The sequence below is a fragment of the Triticum aestivum genome, chromosome 7B, assembly GCF_018294505.1.
Source record: "Triticum aestivum cultivar Chinese Spring chromosome 7B, IWGSC CS RefSeq v2.1, whole genome shotgun sequence".
Classification (NCBI taxonomy): domain Eukaryota; kingdom Viridiplantae; phylum Streptophyta; class Magnoliopsida; order Poales; family Poaceae; genus Triticum; species Triticum aestivum.
Window position 1 is genome coordinate 261,553,008 of NC_057813.1, and position 18,354 is coordinate 261,571,361.

Consider the following 18,354-nt stretch of genomic DNA (forward strand, 5'->3'; position numbering starts at 1 on the left):
GGAGCCCATGGAGGCTGGAGGAGGTCGACGGTAGCCCGTGGAGGCTGGAGGAGGTCGACGGTGGAGATGAACAGTATCTCGTGGAGTCCCATTTTGCGGTACGCCACACCCCTCCCCTCGTTTTGACCGTAGCGCTCCAACACAAGTCCGTTTCATCCGTTTTGCGGTACGCCACACCCCTCCCGATCAACAGGACCCCCGTTTCGACTGTAGGAGGTCCGTTTCCTCCGTTTTGCGGTAAGCCACACTCCTCCCGATCAACAGGACCCCCATTTCGACCGTAGGAGGTCTGTTTCCTCCGTTTTGTGGTACGCCAGGCCCCTCCCGATCAACAGGGCCCTGTTTCGAACGTGGCCGGTTGAACACAAGGTCGTTTCCTCCATTGTGCGGCACGCCATGCCTCGTTTCCATCGCATGTTCCGTCCAAGCCCTCCCGATGAACACGACCACGCATTCCGTTCCGACCCAGCCGGTTGGCTCCCCATGAACACGACGACGACGCTGTTTCTCCATTCCGACCCAGCCATGTACGTATGCGCGATAGGCGTTAGAGACCCTGCCCGTATGTACGTACGTGGCCGTATTTTCTTTCTTGCACCCTCACTGCTGTACGTACGTGTACATGCTACGTGCGCGCCTCTACTACGACACGTGCGCGCCTCTACATCCACCAGTATATATGTACGTACACGTTCGTGACCAGAATGACAACGCTACGTACGCTTCGACTAGGTGGGTCCCGACTGCCAGGAACTTCCTTGCGTGGGAAGATGTAGCTGGTGGGTCCCAGCAGTCAGGGGGCGAATCGTTTTTCTTTACCCGGACGCACTTCCTTGCGTGCAAAGATGTAGCTGGTGGGTCCCAGCGGGGTGGGGGGCGAATCGTTGTTTTTGCCCGGACGCACTTCCTTGCGTGCAAAGGTGTAGCTGGTGGGTCCCAGCAGCCAGGGGGGAAGCGTTTTTTTTGTGAAATATGGTGGCCCGTTCGGTGGGTCCCCGCTGTCAGGTGGAGGAATAATTATTTTGCGCATAATAAGGAGGCACTTCCTTGCTGCGGCCGTGGACCCAGCTGTCAGCCTCTCCACGTACAGTCCACGTCCGATGGAAGCCATTCCTTGACCACGTTGACCACGCCACGCCGAGAGCACCAGACGGGTGGACGACGGCGAGGCCTAGGAAGGGGACGACGCGGAGCCGGGGAAGACGCAGTAGTGGATGCCCACGCGTAGAGGAGTACTAGGGTTCACTGGTTCGCTGCAGTGTGAGGCTGCCGTCGCCGCAGAATAACAGGGGGTGTGGGTGAGTAGAGGGATGGCCTGGCCAGCGGTGGGAGTAGTAGGGGGCGATGAGGCCTCCGCCGCATCGCAGCCGGCCACGGGAGGCAGGAGCACGAGGCACGAACGGCGCTGGTTTGGGTGGCTGGAGCAAGAAGACCAGAGGTTGAAGAAGCACTAAGGCCGTTGGATGGACATCATACGGTCACTGGAGCTAGAATCGTGCATATATATTGACTAAGTTGACAAAGCCCTCTGTCCCCGTCAACTTAGTAGGCCCACAAGTCAGCCTGCCACTATACTGGGTCCCAGCTAACAGGGGGAGTATTCATTTTTTTGTGCGTAATAAGGAGGCACTTCCTTGCATGCGAAGATATAGCTGGTGGGTCCAAGCTGTCAGCGGCGGTAACATTTTTTTCGCGAAATACTGAGGCCCTTTCGGTGAGTCCCTGATGTCAGGTGGACGAATCATTATTTTGCGCGTAATAAGGAGGCATTTCCTTGCGTGCGGCCGTGGACCCAGCTGTCGGCCTCTCCACGTACAATTCACTTCATATGCATGTCGATCGTTGGCCATGTTGACCAGGCCGCGCTGAGAGCACCAGGGCGGTGGACGACGGCGAGGCCTAGGAAGGGAACGACACAGAGGTAGGGAAGACTCAGCAGTTGTTTCCCACGCGGAGGGGAGTTCGACTGAACGAGGGTTTACTGGTTTGTCTGCCATCGACGGAGAATAACAACAGGTGTGGGTGAGTAGAGGGATGGCTAGGCCAGCGATGGGAGTACGGTGGGGCGGTGAGGCCTGCGCGGAAGCACAGCCGGCCGCGGGGAGGAGGGAGTAGGCAGTCCCGCCGGCGCTTGTTTGAGCGGCTGGAACAGGAAGAGCAGAGATTGAAGAAGCACGACGGCCGTTGGATGGCCATCCAACCGTCACTGCTTGTGCATCAACTTTTTTTAGGAAAGCCTCAAATCTGTGGAAAACAGCATACAGCCCATCTGCCATTATTTCTAATAATTTACAGCCCATTTGCTAATTCTTAAGGCTTTTTTGGAGCCCATATTCTTTTTGTTAGCATTAAAGCCCATATTGTGGCCATGGTTAAAAAATTATACGAAATTTTGCATATTTCGGTGCGGTCCGAACTGTTTTTAATCCCGAAATTTCGACTCACATTCAAACTGATTTTAAAACTAAATGTATATCAATATAAAATCCAACAAATTCTCCACGCATAAAAATTAATGTAATTTAAAATCTCGAAATGAAAAAAAAGATATTTGAAACTAATTGTCGCTTTGATGTGTTTTAAAAATGTACAACCCATTTCTCATTACTGATGGGCCATTTTCTCGACCAGTCGAATGAAAGCTCTCCTCGTCTTGAAAGATTTGCAGTCCAACAGGCCTGACAAAGCGACTTACTTGGCAAATCACAAAAAAACTGGGCTGTGGCCGTGGACCCAGCTGTCAGCCTCTACACGTACTATACTCTCCCGATGGAATGTCATTGACCACATTGACCACGTCGCGCCGAGAGCACAAAGGCGATGGACGACGGCGAGGCCTAGGAAGGGGACGACGCAGAGCCGGGGAAGACACTGCAGTGGATGCCCACACGGAGAGGAGTACCAGGGTTCACTGGCTCGGTTGCGGTGTGAGGCTGCCATCGCCGTAGGGCCTGGCTAGCGGTGGGAGTAGTAGGGGGCGATGAGGCCTCAACGGCAGCACAACCGACCACTGGAGGCAGGAGCAGGCGGTCTCTCCGGCGCTGTTTTGGGCGGCCGTTGCAAGAAGAGCAGCAATTGAAGAAGCAGCATGACCGTTCGATTTAAATCCAATGGTTACTACTACTAGAATCGTTTGTTGACTAAGTTGACAAGCCCTGCGTACGCGTCAACATAGTAGGCCCACAGGTCAGCCTCCCAACCGGTGCGCCCCAGATGTCAGTGGGAGGAATCATTTTTTTCGCGTAATAAGGAGGCAGTTGATTGCGTGCAGCCAGGTCAGCGGAGGGAGTAGGTTGGGTCGGGGAAGCCTGCGCGGCATCACAGCGGGCCACAAGAGGAGGGAGCAGGCAGTCCCGCCGGCGCTAGTTTAGGCGGCTGGATCAGAAAGATCAGAGATTGAAGAAGCACGGCGGCTAGAATCGTGTGTTCACTGACAAAGCCTTGCGTAAACAAGTTAGCCTCGAAATCTGTGGCGTGTACAGCCCATTTGCTATTATTTTTATAATTTTTACTCATTTTCTAATTCATATGGAATTTATTGCAGCCCGTTTTCCATTTTTAGAATTGCCGGCCATTTTCTGGTCAGTACCAGGGTCAACAAATTAACTAAATATGTGGGAAATTTTTGCTAGGAAACAAAATATTCTTAATCCAAAAATTAATAGCCATACTAAAACAAATTTAAAAATAAGTTAGTACTATGTCATGTTAAATCCAATGAAGTACGTATAAGATATCAGTGAAGAACAAAATTCAAAAAAAAAACTAATATCCCATTTGCTCGTCTTGAAAGATTTGCAGCCTAGTAATTCGGAGAAAACAAATAGGCCTAGCTTGGGTATTCTTCAAAAAGAAATACTGGGCTACCTATTTTCCCAAAGAACTGGTGCATGAGCATTTAGCTTTATTTATTTATTTACTTATTTTTGTTTAGGGGACCATGAGCATGTACCTGGGCCAAATTCATGTGAGAGCGTCCCTTCCAGTTAATTATGGGCTTCTCTATTGGGCCTTCATCAGTGGGCTGCATGTTATCAACAAGTGGAAAATGTGTTCCGTACGAAAAATAGTATGAGCTACGTACGGTACGGGGCACTAAAGGATCGAACCGTGCAACGACTTCCAAAACATTGTGTTTGTCGTTCTAACAACACATTTATAGTCAACCAACAGATGAAATATACTACTAATTGTACATTGAAAATAGCAGCAGCAGCAACCAGGGCTGGGGGGTGCAACAGAAGCAGTAAGCAGGCCAGAAGAGTGAAGACGCAACTCTCTCTTCCAAACCAAACATCAGCCATCATTACAATGGCTAGCAAAAAAGAACAAGTGTATGCATCAAACTAAATAAAGATCCTACTACACCAAGTGTACACATCGAACTAACTGGCTTAGTTAGACATTACTATTTATTAAGCTGTAGAGATTGGCTGACGGCTTGAACCAGATGGGTGCCTGACGGGGGAAACTCCAGCCAGTAGGTCGAAGTCTGATACTTGCGACCCTCTCTCCTACTTTGGGGTGCAGAGCGTGGCGGCACATATCAGGGTATGGTGCATGCAGAGATGCATGGTACGCTGTGTACACATAATTTTGCCTGATGAACGAAACCGCGCTGCCATCATGATCCTTGCCGTCGGTTATCTCCTGGTTAATCGGATAATTCAGTCCGACAAACAGAGAGCGTGTGCCAAGGCTACTTAGCAGCCTCCAGTCAAAAATTCGTGAAGGCCCAGAGAAGCTGGGATCCTGCTCAAAGACCTTGTAGTGACTGTGATTGTATTCCGCGAAACAACACGTCCGGTATGTGCGAACGATCATCAATCTTTCGCCGTCATCTGATCGAGCCAGGAACCACCTGCAACTGCCATGCCGCTTTTCTTCGAAAGGTTCTGGGATTAGGAAGGGTAGGGACACCAGGCGGCCTACAACATCATATCAAGTTGGAGTCAAATAAAAAAGGGCTCTTGATTTAGTCAATCTTAAGAACAACATGTTATGAGCATGAATATTTTTTCAGTAAATGTTCACAGTAATATAAGCAAGCCATCATGATATCATAGGAAAGTAACATACTGCTGTAACAGCCGTTTGTAGCGATGACTGGAGTAGGCCAGCAATACGTCCAGCCATAGAAGGAGTTGACAGTGTAAATGAAGCCCTTGTGTCCAATGGCATCAGAGAACCATGGAGGATGTATGATCCTGCGATGGACGTGCAGATTTATCCACTTACCGCAGTGACCTGTCAGATAGGCGAGACCGCGGTTGAAGAATGCAATTAGCCTGAAATCTTTATAATTCCCAGATCTTGTCGGCACTTGGCAGATTACAACCTTGATATCATGTTGGCTGCTGTAAGATTCTGAGTATTCTCAGCCGCGGTGCCAAAGCAGTGAAGTGTTAATCGAAGGAAGGGGGATCAATCACCGGGTGTAGACCTCCACGAGCATCCAGCTGCCACGACCGTCGACGAGCACCATCCAAGACGTGTTCATGCCGACCCAGTACATACCGTTAATGTAGCTGACGCTGACGGGGATCGCATCGCAGTGAAGGGGGTTGATGCTCGCCACCCTACGATCGTTATGCTGCGTGACATGCCGTTTCTGAAGATCAGGCGACATCAGCAAGCAAGGAGCTGGCTTAAAAAGCTCCGGCCTAAGGGCTTTGAGTAAACGGTTCAGCCCCGACGAGCACGCGGCGAGCGGCATGGTACTGAGATTGTCCACAGCGAAACAATGAGCTTGATTACCTCTGTGGGGAGCGAATTCCAGCCACTCTTTCGGCGGACGCTGCTCGGTTTTGCCATTGTTAGTGCTTGGGTTTCGGACGAGGGGGGAGGCGCCTTAGCGGGGATGGAAGCTTGGACGAGATTATGTGCAGACAAAGATGGAGAAGCGAATATGTGCTGCGGGAAGTGGACAGGTGATGATGACTACAACACGCCACTTGACTTACGAGACACGTACCGGCAGCGTAGGGTCATATCGATGCCAGACAACTTGCTTGAGTGATCATAGTACTGGTACTCCCTACAGTACCTACTACAGTACTATGCTCTAGCTTGCTAGAGTAGAGTAGTAGAGTAGGACTCTACTCTACTACTAGCACCGAAGGAGTAGTATATTCTAATCTAAAATAGTTACAAACTTCGATGCCCGGTCGTGGAACGACTACGAACCGTGCTCAAAGACCTTGTCTACGTGGTGTTTGGACTTATATTCAAAAAAATAGCAAGATGCTCATGCATTGCACGGCACACCATCATCACCAACTCGGTTTTCTATAAGAGTAGATATATATATAGATATAGATAGATAGAGACTAGGGAGTACTAGTAAGGACACCATCTACTGCTTCGTGTGCTACTCCTGCGCTCCATTCGGCGGCCACAACGTCCCCCCTACAACCACTCCCTCCTGTGCTCCATTCGGCGGGCACTGTTGAAATCTGGGGAGCGCACTCTTGCGACTGCTGGCAGCCACGACTTCACCGATGACGACTTGTTCCCCAACCTTGGCAACCTCTTCCTCAACGACATGGGAGACAACCTCAACGCCAACGGTGCTGCTCCCGTTGCACCGTATGTGTTTCTGTCCTTCCTGTTCGAAATCATGGTAGAATTCATGTTTCTACTCTGTATCCTACTACTATGCTAGTCCACATGATTAGTTTCATCTCTGTTATAGCCGTCATGATTTATTTTGTGCTTATTCGGATTAAATCTCGTAGTAACTTGCTCACATATTCAACTGGCGCAACGTCCCCTACAACCACTCCCGTTTCATGGACGGCCTGGTCGATTCCTCCAAGGAGCCCTTCATCCACTGCTATGAGTGCCCGATGCCGTTTTGTGGCTCGCCGGCGGACATGGTGCATCACCTCACGGATGCGTGCAGCGGTCACTGCTGGCCCTTGGCGGAGAACATCAAGTACGACATGTGCTACCGGTTCACCATGCCGGAGTCGCTGGAGGATCACCGCCGCCTACTAGTCTCGGAGGAGGACGGCAACATCTTCCTCTTGATCGTGGGCACCGGCGAGGCCCGCGCAGGCTGCTGCCCCATCTTTTTAGCGTGCATCAGGGGCGTCGCCGCTGATGCTGACACTGACACGAGGCAGATGTACGGGTGCAAGGTCAATGTTACTACCCCTCTGGGTCACGTGGGCAGCGAAACCGGCCTCATCGGACAGACTTGGAATCTGAGGAGCTGGGACTATCCCGCCAATGTGGACTTTGAAAACCCATGGCATCCGTTCTATCCTTTACCTACCGACTCGGTGCACGAGGACTCCAAGGAGGTTCACCTGGACATACGCATTATCAAGTGCACTTAGAAAACATGTAGTGTGTGTGTGGGCGCTTATGGCGCGTGTCTTTGCCGCTTTTGATTCTGTAAGATTGTCGTTAAACTTGAGTGGCTTTCGCCGCAGTCCTTCCTTTGAACTGCTCCTCTCAGTGAGCTGATGTAAGACACTTTGGGTTTCATTTGATAATGGAACCAGGGAGGAGCCTCCCTGTTCTTCTAAAAAAATAGGCATTATCAAGTTAAATGTTGATCATTAGTCATCGCTCAATGTAATCCGATGTCTAAGCATGTGGAGACTTCCATGCAGGATCTTGCTCTATTGGAGTATCGCGCATGAATAAAAGTGTATCCGTTTATGGTTTAGTCTAGAATCTTCCATGTATGAATGTTTACTACAGTGCTGGTGAAAGACTTATGATGAACCATTTCTTACATCTCCTCTGCCCCCTTGCAAGTCATCCTGATTTAATCCCTCCGTCTAGGTGTATAAGGGCATGGTTAATATTACTTAATAGTATAGCCAACTGTTGACTATAAGAAAGTGCCATGTCATCTGTAGCCAACATGTATAACGATCGATACTCAAAAACTAATTATTAAAGATCATTTCTTGCAAAGCACAATAAGTGTTATTTCTTCACAAGTTTTGGATGCAGGTTGAACAGTTGAATGCTTTTGTTTGCAAAAGATACCTTTTTATCTATTTCACCCGGATGTTTGTGAGCTCTAGAGATGAGATAATATCCGAAGAAACCTATCGATACCCGTTACACATGAGATGACCCCCACATCCTTTGTCAAAATAAACAACTCCCCAATCAATGCATTTCACTCTTCGGTGCAACACACGGGCACCTTACTACTATAGATTAGTACGACCAAAAATTGAACTAACATTATATATAGTACGATAAATACTGATGCATGTCACCTAAAATTATATCATTCAAAACTATGTTCAAATACGAATCCAACGATATAGTTTTTTTTGACATGCACTAACATTTTGTAAGTTAAATCTTCAGTCAAATTCAATGGGGGACAAATAAACCATGACCGATGTAGAGGGCGGCGCTGCACGGGAGTCTCACCTCTCACCCCGCTCATGGCGCGGAAGTAAAGTCGTCATATCACAAAACCCAACCACTCCCAGTAATAAATGGCCTGGTAAAATAAATGGACAAGCAACCATCACATCCCTCTGTCTTTTTTGCATTTCATCTCTCTGCATTTACTTTCTCCGGTTCATCTCCCACGCTCGATCCGTAGCTACTACTCCTAGGGCCAGTTCTTTTGGCGGCTTCCCCATCTTTTCCCACAAGATTAGTCAAAGTGGAGAGTAACAATAAGGTGCCTCACTCGTTTATTTGGGCTTCTAAACTACTACCCCGTCCTTGTTTATTCCTCACTATTGTAATTTGTGCTAAATTTTGACCAAAGATTTAACTGATAAAATGTTACTCAAAACACTTAGGCATGGTGCATCTAGGTGTGTATGTCATCTTACGAAAACCAAATAATCCGAAAACACTTAGGCGTGGTGCATTAACTTCTACCTCGTTTATTGTTTCTTGACATATCAACCAATAAGAGATAAAGAGTGTGCATGCTTTTAATGACTTGAGATATCAAACACGATATGCAGTGGTTAGTTCATTGCATGCAATACTATTAGTTAGCAAATAAACATTAACGTTTCTCGTTTTCTCCTCCTCCTTGGTCACGGTGCACAGAGAAATAACCACAGAGAAGGAAGCTAAAAGTAAGCAATCAAACGAGCATTTTTGCATTTGTTTTGCATTGAATCGTTTCACAAGCTTGACTAATGTCGTTTTTCCACTTTTACAAAAACCACATCGTAATGTTCAAACGTGCATTTGCACGTACATCAGTAATAGTAGTACTCCCTCCATCTAGGTGTACAAGTCTTCCCTCCTTATTGGTCACCGTGCACAACCAAAGATGACTTATTGACCTGGACGGAGGGAGTAGCACAGTCTGCAAGCATATATCGAGAGAGACGTGCAGTCCGATAGTATATAGTAAAGTTTGTGCTATATGCACGTACTTGCAAAATGCGTAATAATACACAACGTTTCCAAACTTTCCCTTTTACATACTTAATTAAGGATGCCAAAAATTCCTGAACATTCGGGATTTATCATTTGCGTCCCAAAACTAATGAGATCGCCTTACGAAACAAAAATTATACTCCTCCTAAAAGCCACGGCGCTCGCAGGAGCGCTTGCGGCGCGCCACGAGTGCCCTGGTGCGCGGCCGTTTCCCAGCACGCCGACATAACGCCTCTTCCTCAGCCTCGCAACTCGCGAGGTGATGATTGGTGGCTTGCCGGCAGGCGAGCGCGATCTCACCGGTGTGGTGATCCGGCACCAACAGGTACTCCTCCTAGCTGGAAGCGTGCACCCGGTCCACGTACCGCCAAGCGTAGATGAGGCGCTTGGGCCCGACTGCACTCAGGGCGTCGGCACGGGCATCCTCCGCCACCCTCACGGCCCTCGCACGAGCCTTCTGCCAAAGAACCAATTGCTTGACTCTCTCAGACGCGACATAGATCTCCTAGAAAGCTTGTTGCGCGGTGCGCTTCTCTTCCTCGGCCTTCCTCTCCGCCTCTATTTTGGCGCGCTCCGCTGGCGGCAAAGCCTCCCACAAGGCAACATCCATTTTTTTCCAAAGCTCCTCAAGGCTGGGGGGCTCGGCGGGTGGCGCGGCGTTCTCCTCGTAGAGGGGAGCCGACGCGTCCTCCAACGCACGTGCTGGCGAGATTGAGAACGCCGACGCGTCCACCTGATGCATCGCGGCGAGGAGCGGAACGCCGACGCGTCCTCCTCGACTAGTGGCGGCGAGGAACGGAACGGCGAAGCGTCGCGTCGCGGCGCGGAGCGGAACGCCGACACGTCCTCCTCGACTAGTGGCGGCAAGGAACGGAACGGCGACGCGTCGCGTAGCGGTGAGGAGCGGAACGCCGACGCGTCCTCCTTGACTAGTGGCGGCGAGGAACGGAAAGGCGACGCATGACCGTCCGCGTGGTGCAGCGAGGGGCTCCTAGGGCTTGGGAGGGGAGATGCCATGGTGGTCGACGTGAGAGGGAGGGGGAGGAGATAGCGATGAACGTGAACGTGAGGGAGAGGAGATAGCGATGTCGTGGGAGGCGCAGTATTTATAGCGAGCAATGGCACACCTGCGTAAGATATGGACTGAGCTGCACTGACTTAACTGCAGGTCCAGTTGCGTCACTGACATGTGGGCCAGTACACTACTGGGCCCGTATGTCAGTGACCCAATGCACCTGAAGTTAAGTAAAAGCTATGTGGGCATATTTGTTGGAGTAAATTACGGGGGAGCAAAGGGGTGGAAATATTGCTGGTCACAACGGATTGGACGAGCGTGGGGGGAGGAGAGTCATGCATGCAGATTTTTTCACACAGGGTGGAGTGGTGGGACCGCCGGAGGGAGAAGGAGAGTTTGGCAGGCATATTGTTTCCACACATGGAGAGGAAAAGATTTGGAGACGAACGGGCTTCCTGCAGGTGTGGGGAACGGTGCATAATAAGTCATCTTGCATGTCGGGCTAGGTATAGTCTCAAGTCATTAAAAACATACACGCCCCACACATGTTCATATTTCAAGGTGCACTAAATTATTGCATGCGATGATTAAGGCTGGCCATCATGGTGGTATCTTAGCTGGTACACGGGAATAGCAAACATGCTGATGTGGCAAAGAATTAAAGAAGAGAGGGGGGTTAGACTAACTAGTGTTCATGCATGCATTAGTAAACACATTTTTTTGTGAAGAACGACAACATTAGTTGAGTACTTTTGAAGACATCAAAAACTATTCCACCGCCTCTACTATCTTGCTAAGAGTAGGTGAAAATTTTGAGTCGAGCCCTTTAAACTAGAAGGGAGGTAGTGGTACTCTAATAGCTAGGTGTGTAAGTCATCTTACGAAAACCAAATAATCCCAAAACACGTAGGCGCGGTGCATTAACTTCTACCTTGTTTCTTGTTTCTTGACATATCAACCAATAAGAGATGAGGGTGTGCATGCTTTTAATGACCTGAGACTATCAAACATGACATGCAGTGCTTAGTTCATTGCATGCAATACTATTTAATTAGCAAATAAACATTAATGTCTCTCGTTTTCCCCTCCTCCTTGGTCACGGTGCACATCCTAAGATGACTTACTCACCTAGACGGAGGGAGTATTAACATTCACAATGTCAAATCAATATTTTTACACTCATTATAAAACGTAGTTCTTATACTCATTATAATCAGTATTGTAGATATTGATATTTTTAGTATAAATTTGGTCATGGGATTTCATTGATGCCTGTCAAAGCATGGAGGAAGCGGAGCTTAGGGCTTGCATTGCCGGTCTCTACATAGGTATTTCTCTTCATAATCCTGTAATTTTAGAGACTGATTGCGCTTTTGTGGTAGCGTCTGTTGCGTCGGGGGACTATGACAGGTCTGCTATGCGTGACCTGAAGATGAAAGCGTTGAGCATCTCGAAGTTGATCAACAATCTTCAATTGTCAAAGATTAGCCGTTTGGCTAATAAGGTGGCACACTTAATCGCTAAGTATAGCTTTGACAGTAGATTAGATGGTATTCTTGAAAATAACGTACCGCCCTGTGTGGTGAATATTGTATCGAATGAATGTACTGGTGTAGCTGGTTAATTAATATAAGGTGGTGTTTAAAAAAAGTATATATTTGGTCAAACACTTTGCAAACGGTTGACGTGAGTAAAAAGGACCAGAGGGAGTATCATGCATGCGGAGTAGGCAAAAAAAGTTGCTCATTTTTAGCTAGTCAAAGTCTCAAAGGGCACGACCGCGCGAGGGAGGCGAAGGTCGTGGGAGGTGCGATGGTTGATGGAATTAAGTGAAGTTACATCCACGCGCCGGCATGGCGTGCGAACAGGCAGAAGCTATACCGTCAGGCCTACGATATGGGTCTAGTAGACATGACATCTAGTGGGTCTCGCATAGTTCTCGAGAACTCTTTGGGGGCTTGCAGCCGTTTATCCACCAGGCAAGCCAGCAACCCCATGCCGTTTGCACACCCTACTCGTCCCCGTCTTCTACCTCACAACAGTTCGCTCCCAGTCCTCCCGTCCTTTCACATTAGTTTGCTCCCAGTTTTTGCGGGGTACAACAGTTCAACTTCTCCTAACCCTCCTCCAAAACCCATGGCCTCCCAAATCTCCAAGGTCGCTGCTGAGTACCAGGTTAGATCCATCACCGGCGATCAGTTCATCGTCATCTACACATGTGGATCCGCGATGGTGAAAGCATGGCTTGCTCGCTTCCTGCGCATGTTCAACACTTCAACAGATGAGTGGGTCGCTGGGCTAGATGTTGAGTACACCACAGTCTTGGGACGAGAGAAGGATCTAAAGGACGAAGAGAGGAAGAAGCCCGCCGTGATCCAGGTTTGCGTACATAACATTTGCTTGGTCTACCACATATGCCATGCCGACATTGAGTGCCGGGATTTTAAGAACTTCCTCAAGGACAAAAGAGTGAAATTCGTTACTGTAGGCTTTAAGAATGACAAAGAAGTCCTGCGTCAGATAGGTCTCATTATAGGCCAGCCCTTCGATCTCTAGAAGGCAAGCCTGGTGTCCTCCTCTCAACCTTCAATGCTGACCTTGGCAGCAGCCATGATTGATCCTTCGTACGCTAAACTGAAGAAACCTCATCACGAGTTTCATCATGCATGGGAGTCGAAGACATTAGATGAAGATCACATCCTGTACGCAGCAATGGATGCCTACCTTTGTTTAAATATCTACATGGGTTGGATGAAGAAGCAGAGCCCAGTATCCGGTTCAAGCAAAGAAGCATCCGCGAAGAGGAAGAGGAAAAGGGACGAGGACGAAGTCGAGGACGTGGACTCGGACTCCAAGTAGGTGGCAGTGCCGTCGCTGATGCTGGTTCTTCTGCAGTGTCAAGCTGACTAGTTGCTTAGTTTATTTTCAAGGGTGTATTATGCTGAGGCCCCAGCAGAACTATGTTTATGTTCTTTCTCGTTATTTGAACTGTTTAGTACGTAGAGTAGTACTAGTACTATGTCTTACTACTGTTCTTCTTGCAGTTGGTACTACTGCTCGTACCTTCGTGTTCCCACTGTACTTAATACGTTCGTACTAGTAGTATAATTTGGGTCAGTCGATTTGTGAAAGAAGTTCGACGGAGCGAAGGAAGAAGACGGCATAAGAGGTGGAAGAAGCCCTTCTAGCCATCCATGTTGCATCAAACGGCTCACATGAGTTGACTGACCCAAATTGCTCCTTCAGATTGTAGGATCCACGTGGCATTAAAGGTCTCGAAGGTAGATTTCGCGTCCGCACCCGGTTTGCGAGCTCGACGCGCGCGCGACCGGGTTCCGCGACAGCCACCATGCGCGCCTCCTCCGCGCGGGCGGAGACGACAATGACGCGCTAGTTCCTCCTCACCGGCGTGCTGGAGCACGCGCTCGTCCTCCTCTTCGTATGCTACGTGCATAGACGCGGCTCCACCGGCTGCTCGCGTGCTTGGCAGCGCGGCGGCATGGCGAGGAGGGACTGCAGACAACATGAGCGGGCGAGCCTTCGGCTTCATGGCACAGGGATGGCGGCGACACGGCGGTGATGGGCGAGAAATTGTTGGCCGGAGCAGGCGGGCGCCGGCATGCGCAACGGCGGCGGCAACATATTGATGAGTGCGCGTATGGGAGCTTACTTTAGTTTTATATGAGGTTGGTCAAACTTAAAGAAAACCGTACCAGTACACGTAAACATTAGACTTAGGCAGCGCTTTTTTTTGAAGTTAGTACCACAGCCACGATACGGAATCCTGTGCAAGCGCGTGAACCGCGACCACGCGGTCGATCGAACGGTGTGTCACCGTGTCACGCTCAAAGGACATCCACCGAACCTTTTTTTTGTTTGTGAAAACAATCCTCGAATATTACTCAACTTTTTTTCCTGGGAAAGTTCTTGACGCTGCAATATTTCCATATATTTGAATTTAGCTCCAGTTTGTGTTTATTTGGATTTGGATGTTTTAGGTGCGCCCTAGTTTTTCTTAATACTTTTTTTTGTGTGTGTGACTGAGAGAGAACGTGTGTATGTGTCCATATGTGTGTTGTGGCGGAAGGGCAATGTGGAGACGGTGTGCGTGTGATACAGACATAGAGAGGTGTGAATGTGCAAACGATCATGCATGAGTGATACATAGACAGATGCCGATACGTTGTGTGTACATGAGAGAACGGTCTTCTAGTTCACTTGTGTGTGTGTGAGAGAGAGAGAGAGAGAGGGAGAGAGAGAGAGAGAGGGAGAGAGAGAGAGGAGTATCCGTAACACAACAACCATCTCTCTCGATTCGTCCGTCCCTCGCACGATCGCATGCAACATATGCATCAACGCGCACATTTTGACACCCTCACTCGGCCCCTGCCCACCTAAGGGCCCGCGCAATCTCTTCGTGAATACCCATTTCTCTCCTTAGGTTTGTTTTCGCTCAATATCTGACACACACACACACACACACACGCAACACAACACACACACACTCCCCCGAGCACACAATTCATCCCCATCCAAGGTTATACAGCGGCCACTCTCGCTTGTGCTTCTTTGCACCCCAACATGCACAACATCTCAATCTTCAAAGAGGGCATCGAGCAGATCGAAGACGGCGACCACACCGCGCTAGAGAATGTAGGGTCATTTGGAAGCAGGGTGGTGTGACGACGGCTGACTGACTCCTCCCCCCACCCTCTCTCTCTCTCTTGTACAAAATTACCAATCCCTCTCTCCCCCGCACAAAATTGTCAATCCCTCAACCCATGAGATCCTTCCCCTCTCGTCCATGTTTTTCCAGCTCTCTCATCAAACATGTTGTCTCTTCTCCTTCCACGTATACAGAATCACGTATATTACATGTCTCCATCTTTCTCACAGACCTAACTTCTTCCTCTCTCTCTCTCTCTCTGTGTGTGTGTGTGTGTGTGTCTCCTTAGGTTTGTCTCCTACTCTCTCGTCCACATAAATACAATCTTTCCCGCCCTATCTGCTCCATCTTCAAAAGCTCTCTCTGCACGTTTCATTCACACAATGGGATATGTCAAAATGTTGCTTCTATAATGGCTGATGTAGAGTTTTGGTTGTTTTTGTTGCATCCTACAAAGTAATAACTATGAAATGCATTTAGATTCTCATTTGACTGGGATTATGTGAGTTTGAGCATGTTGTGAAGTACTATAGACCCTGTATACATCTTGGGATTCGACAATGATTGTAACTATTGAATTGTATAGACCATTACATTCGAAGTCAATAGCCTAATATATTTATTTCACAATTTCAACAAATGATTAGTTCACTACAAACTAAGAAAACAAATGTGTACTCCCTCCGTTTTTATTTAAGTCCACGTATTAGCATTGGTCAAAGTCAAGTTTTGTAAACTCTCAGAAAGCTTATAACAAAAAATATTAACATATACAATAAAAAATAAATACCATAAGATTCATTATTGAATGTACTTCAACATCATACATATTTGTTATGGTAAATGTTTATATTTTTATATAAACTTGGTAAAACTTTAGAAAGTTTGACTTCGGTCAAACCTAATATGCAGAGTTTACTGCTACTACTCGCTAGTTGCTTAGCCGAATCACTCAACATGCCACACGGGGAGTCCAGTGTCACAAAATTTTGAGGTCGGTAGGAAAATCTCCCGCGACCCTGATTTGAGCAGTGGGAAGTTACCATCATAGCCTTCGGAACAGGCCTACGTACGATGCTTGGTAGAGGGCTATTTTCGTAACTTCAGGTTCACCCTACCCAGCCAGCCCCACCCCGGCACCCAGAGTAGTACACCTGAATACTCCCCATTTTCTATCCCCACCGCAAAATAGACTTCTCCACGGCACCGCAGCCTTCGTGCTCCTCCCCTTTACATCGGCACACTCGTCCACCGCAGCGCATCTGCCTCATCGACGACCTCGTACACCGCACTGGAGCCGGTCCACCGTCGTCGTCGTAGACGGAGCCTCTTCCCCGGCATCGTCTTCCACGGTCTCGGATCGGCTTCCCGGAAGCCGACGCCAAGCGCAGAAGTACCACTGTCGTGGACAATGAACTGACTCCCGTTGCCGACCATGACTCACAGAGGCCGCCACGACCATCGTTCTCCTCCTCGATTGATAATGTGTGTATTGAATCACTTAGCAGTACATATGGAGTTCCAATTTTGTTCATACCTACCCTTCAATTTTCCTGGGTGCTATTGTTCCCGTAAAAGTAATTGGTTATAGCCTCCATTGTCCAACATAATATCAGCTTGTAATTGTGCGTCGCTCCTGTGTCGCGCTGTGCTTGGGTAGGTTTTTCATCTGCAACCAGCAGTGTGGCAAATGATGGAAAGGTTTTTAGAACTAGCAAGATGCCCATGCGTTGCACGCATCAAGATGCATTTGTATGAGTAGTTTATCTTGTGGGACAAAAGGATGAACGAGGGAAGGCCTTATTTGCAAATCTGGAGAGGGGTATGGGTATCTTTTTGCAAAATTACCATTTGTTTCCTTCCTATATGTCAGATAAAAATCGGACATCCTATATTGCAAGAAAAAAAAGTATAGAGAAAAAAAAGTAGACAGTAAAGGAAGTAGAGATAAATATTAAATATTAAATATAGAATAAATATAACCATAGAGAAGAGAGTAGAGATAGCAGAGACGTCGGGAAAGGATCGCACGCGCGTGGGAAAAAGCTGCCGGGCGTGCGCTAGTTTTGGCGCGCGGCGTCTGGCGCGCTTTATAAAATCCAACGCCCTCCCACCACTCTGTGCCTTGCCACCGCTCTGTGCCTCGCCACCTCTCTCTCCCCACTCTTTTTCGCCTCGCCGCCGCCGTGCCACAATGCCGTCGCGTCGTCGGGAAACTTGGGGATACCGCGGCATCCGCGCGCGCCCCTCCGGCCGCTTCTCCGCCGAGATCCGGTTCCACGGGATGCGCCTCGGGCTTGGCAATTTCGACACCGCCACCGAGGCCGCCTGCACGTACGACACGGCGGCGTGGCGCCTCCGGTGGCCTCGTAGAACATTGAACTTCCCCAACGTGCCGATGCGGGAGCGGGCGCAGGAGCTCGCGCCTCTGACGCGGCTTAGCACCGACGAGGATCGTCGCGACAACCGGAGGCGGGAGCACCGTATCAGCATCGCCGAGATGGACGAGGAAGCCATTGCACTATGGAGCCAACACTTCCCGCAAGACATCATCAATGAGCGCGAGTTCTACGCGGAAAGGAGGGCGAAGAGGGATAAGAGGAGTGCGGAGCGAGCCACCTATCGCGAGGACAAGTGTAGGCGAAAAGCGGACGCTCAATTCAACATGAGGCTAGGAGCAGCGTCGCCCTGGGAATCCGATGATGATCGGTATCTTCATGCCTATAGTCAGACATCGGAGGAGGACAGTCGGATGACGAGGAGTAGTTGAATTATCTTTTTTGTATCTATCTATGCTGAGAACTATCCTCTACTCTCTAGTATCTACTTCTCGATCTCAGCACTGTAAACACTTTTTTAAAGCACTGCACATTGCGATTCTGTCGGAGATGCTCTAACATGGAAGATGAGTGCTTTAATGTTGCCAACAAGATGCGCGAGTATTACTAGTAGTATTTTTCTTGCCATGTTGAGATTTTGAAACCACGAGTGTGAACATGCAGAGGAGCAATGAAGACCAAACACGGGATATTCGGGACATCTTCAAGGAGCGTGGCAAGTTAAAGTGGAGCTGCACCGAACCTGTGAAACGAGCTTTGGTAAGTAACACCCTTTCAATTACTTTCATTTAGCCTCGTGTTCTTCGATGTGTATATGTTCTAGTTTCTGTTTCTCTTAAGCGTGGTGTTCTTCGATGTGTAATAAGAAGAGTCTTAATCATCCTAATGCTTTCTTTTTTAACTTGATATAGGAAGTGGGTGTTCTCACCGTGTAGTCTATTTTTATA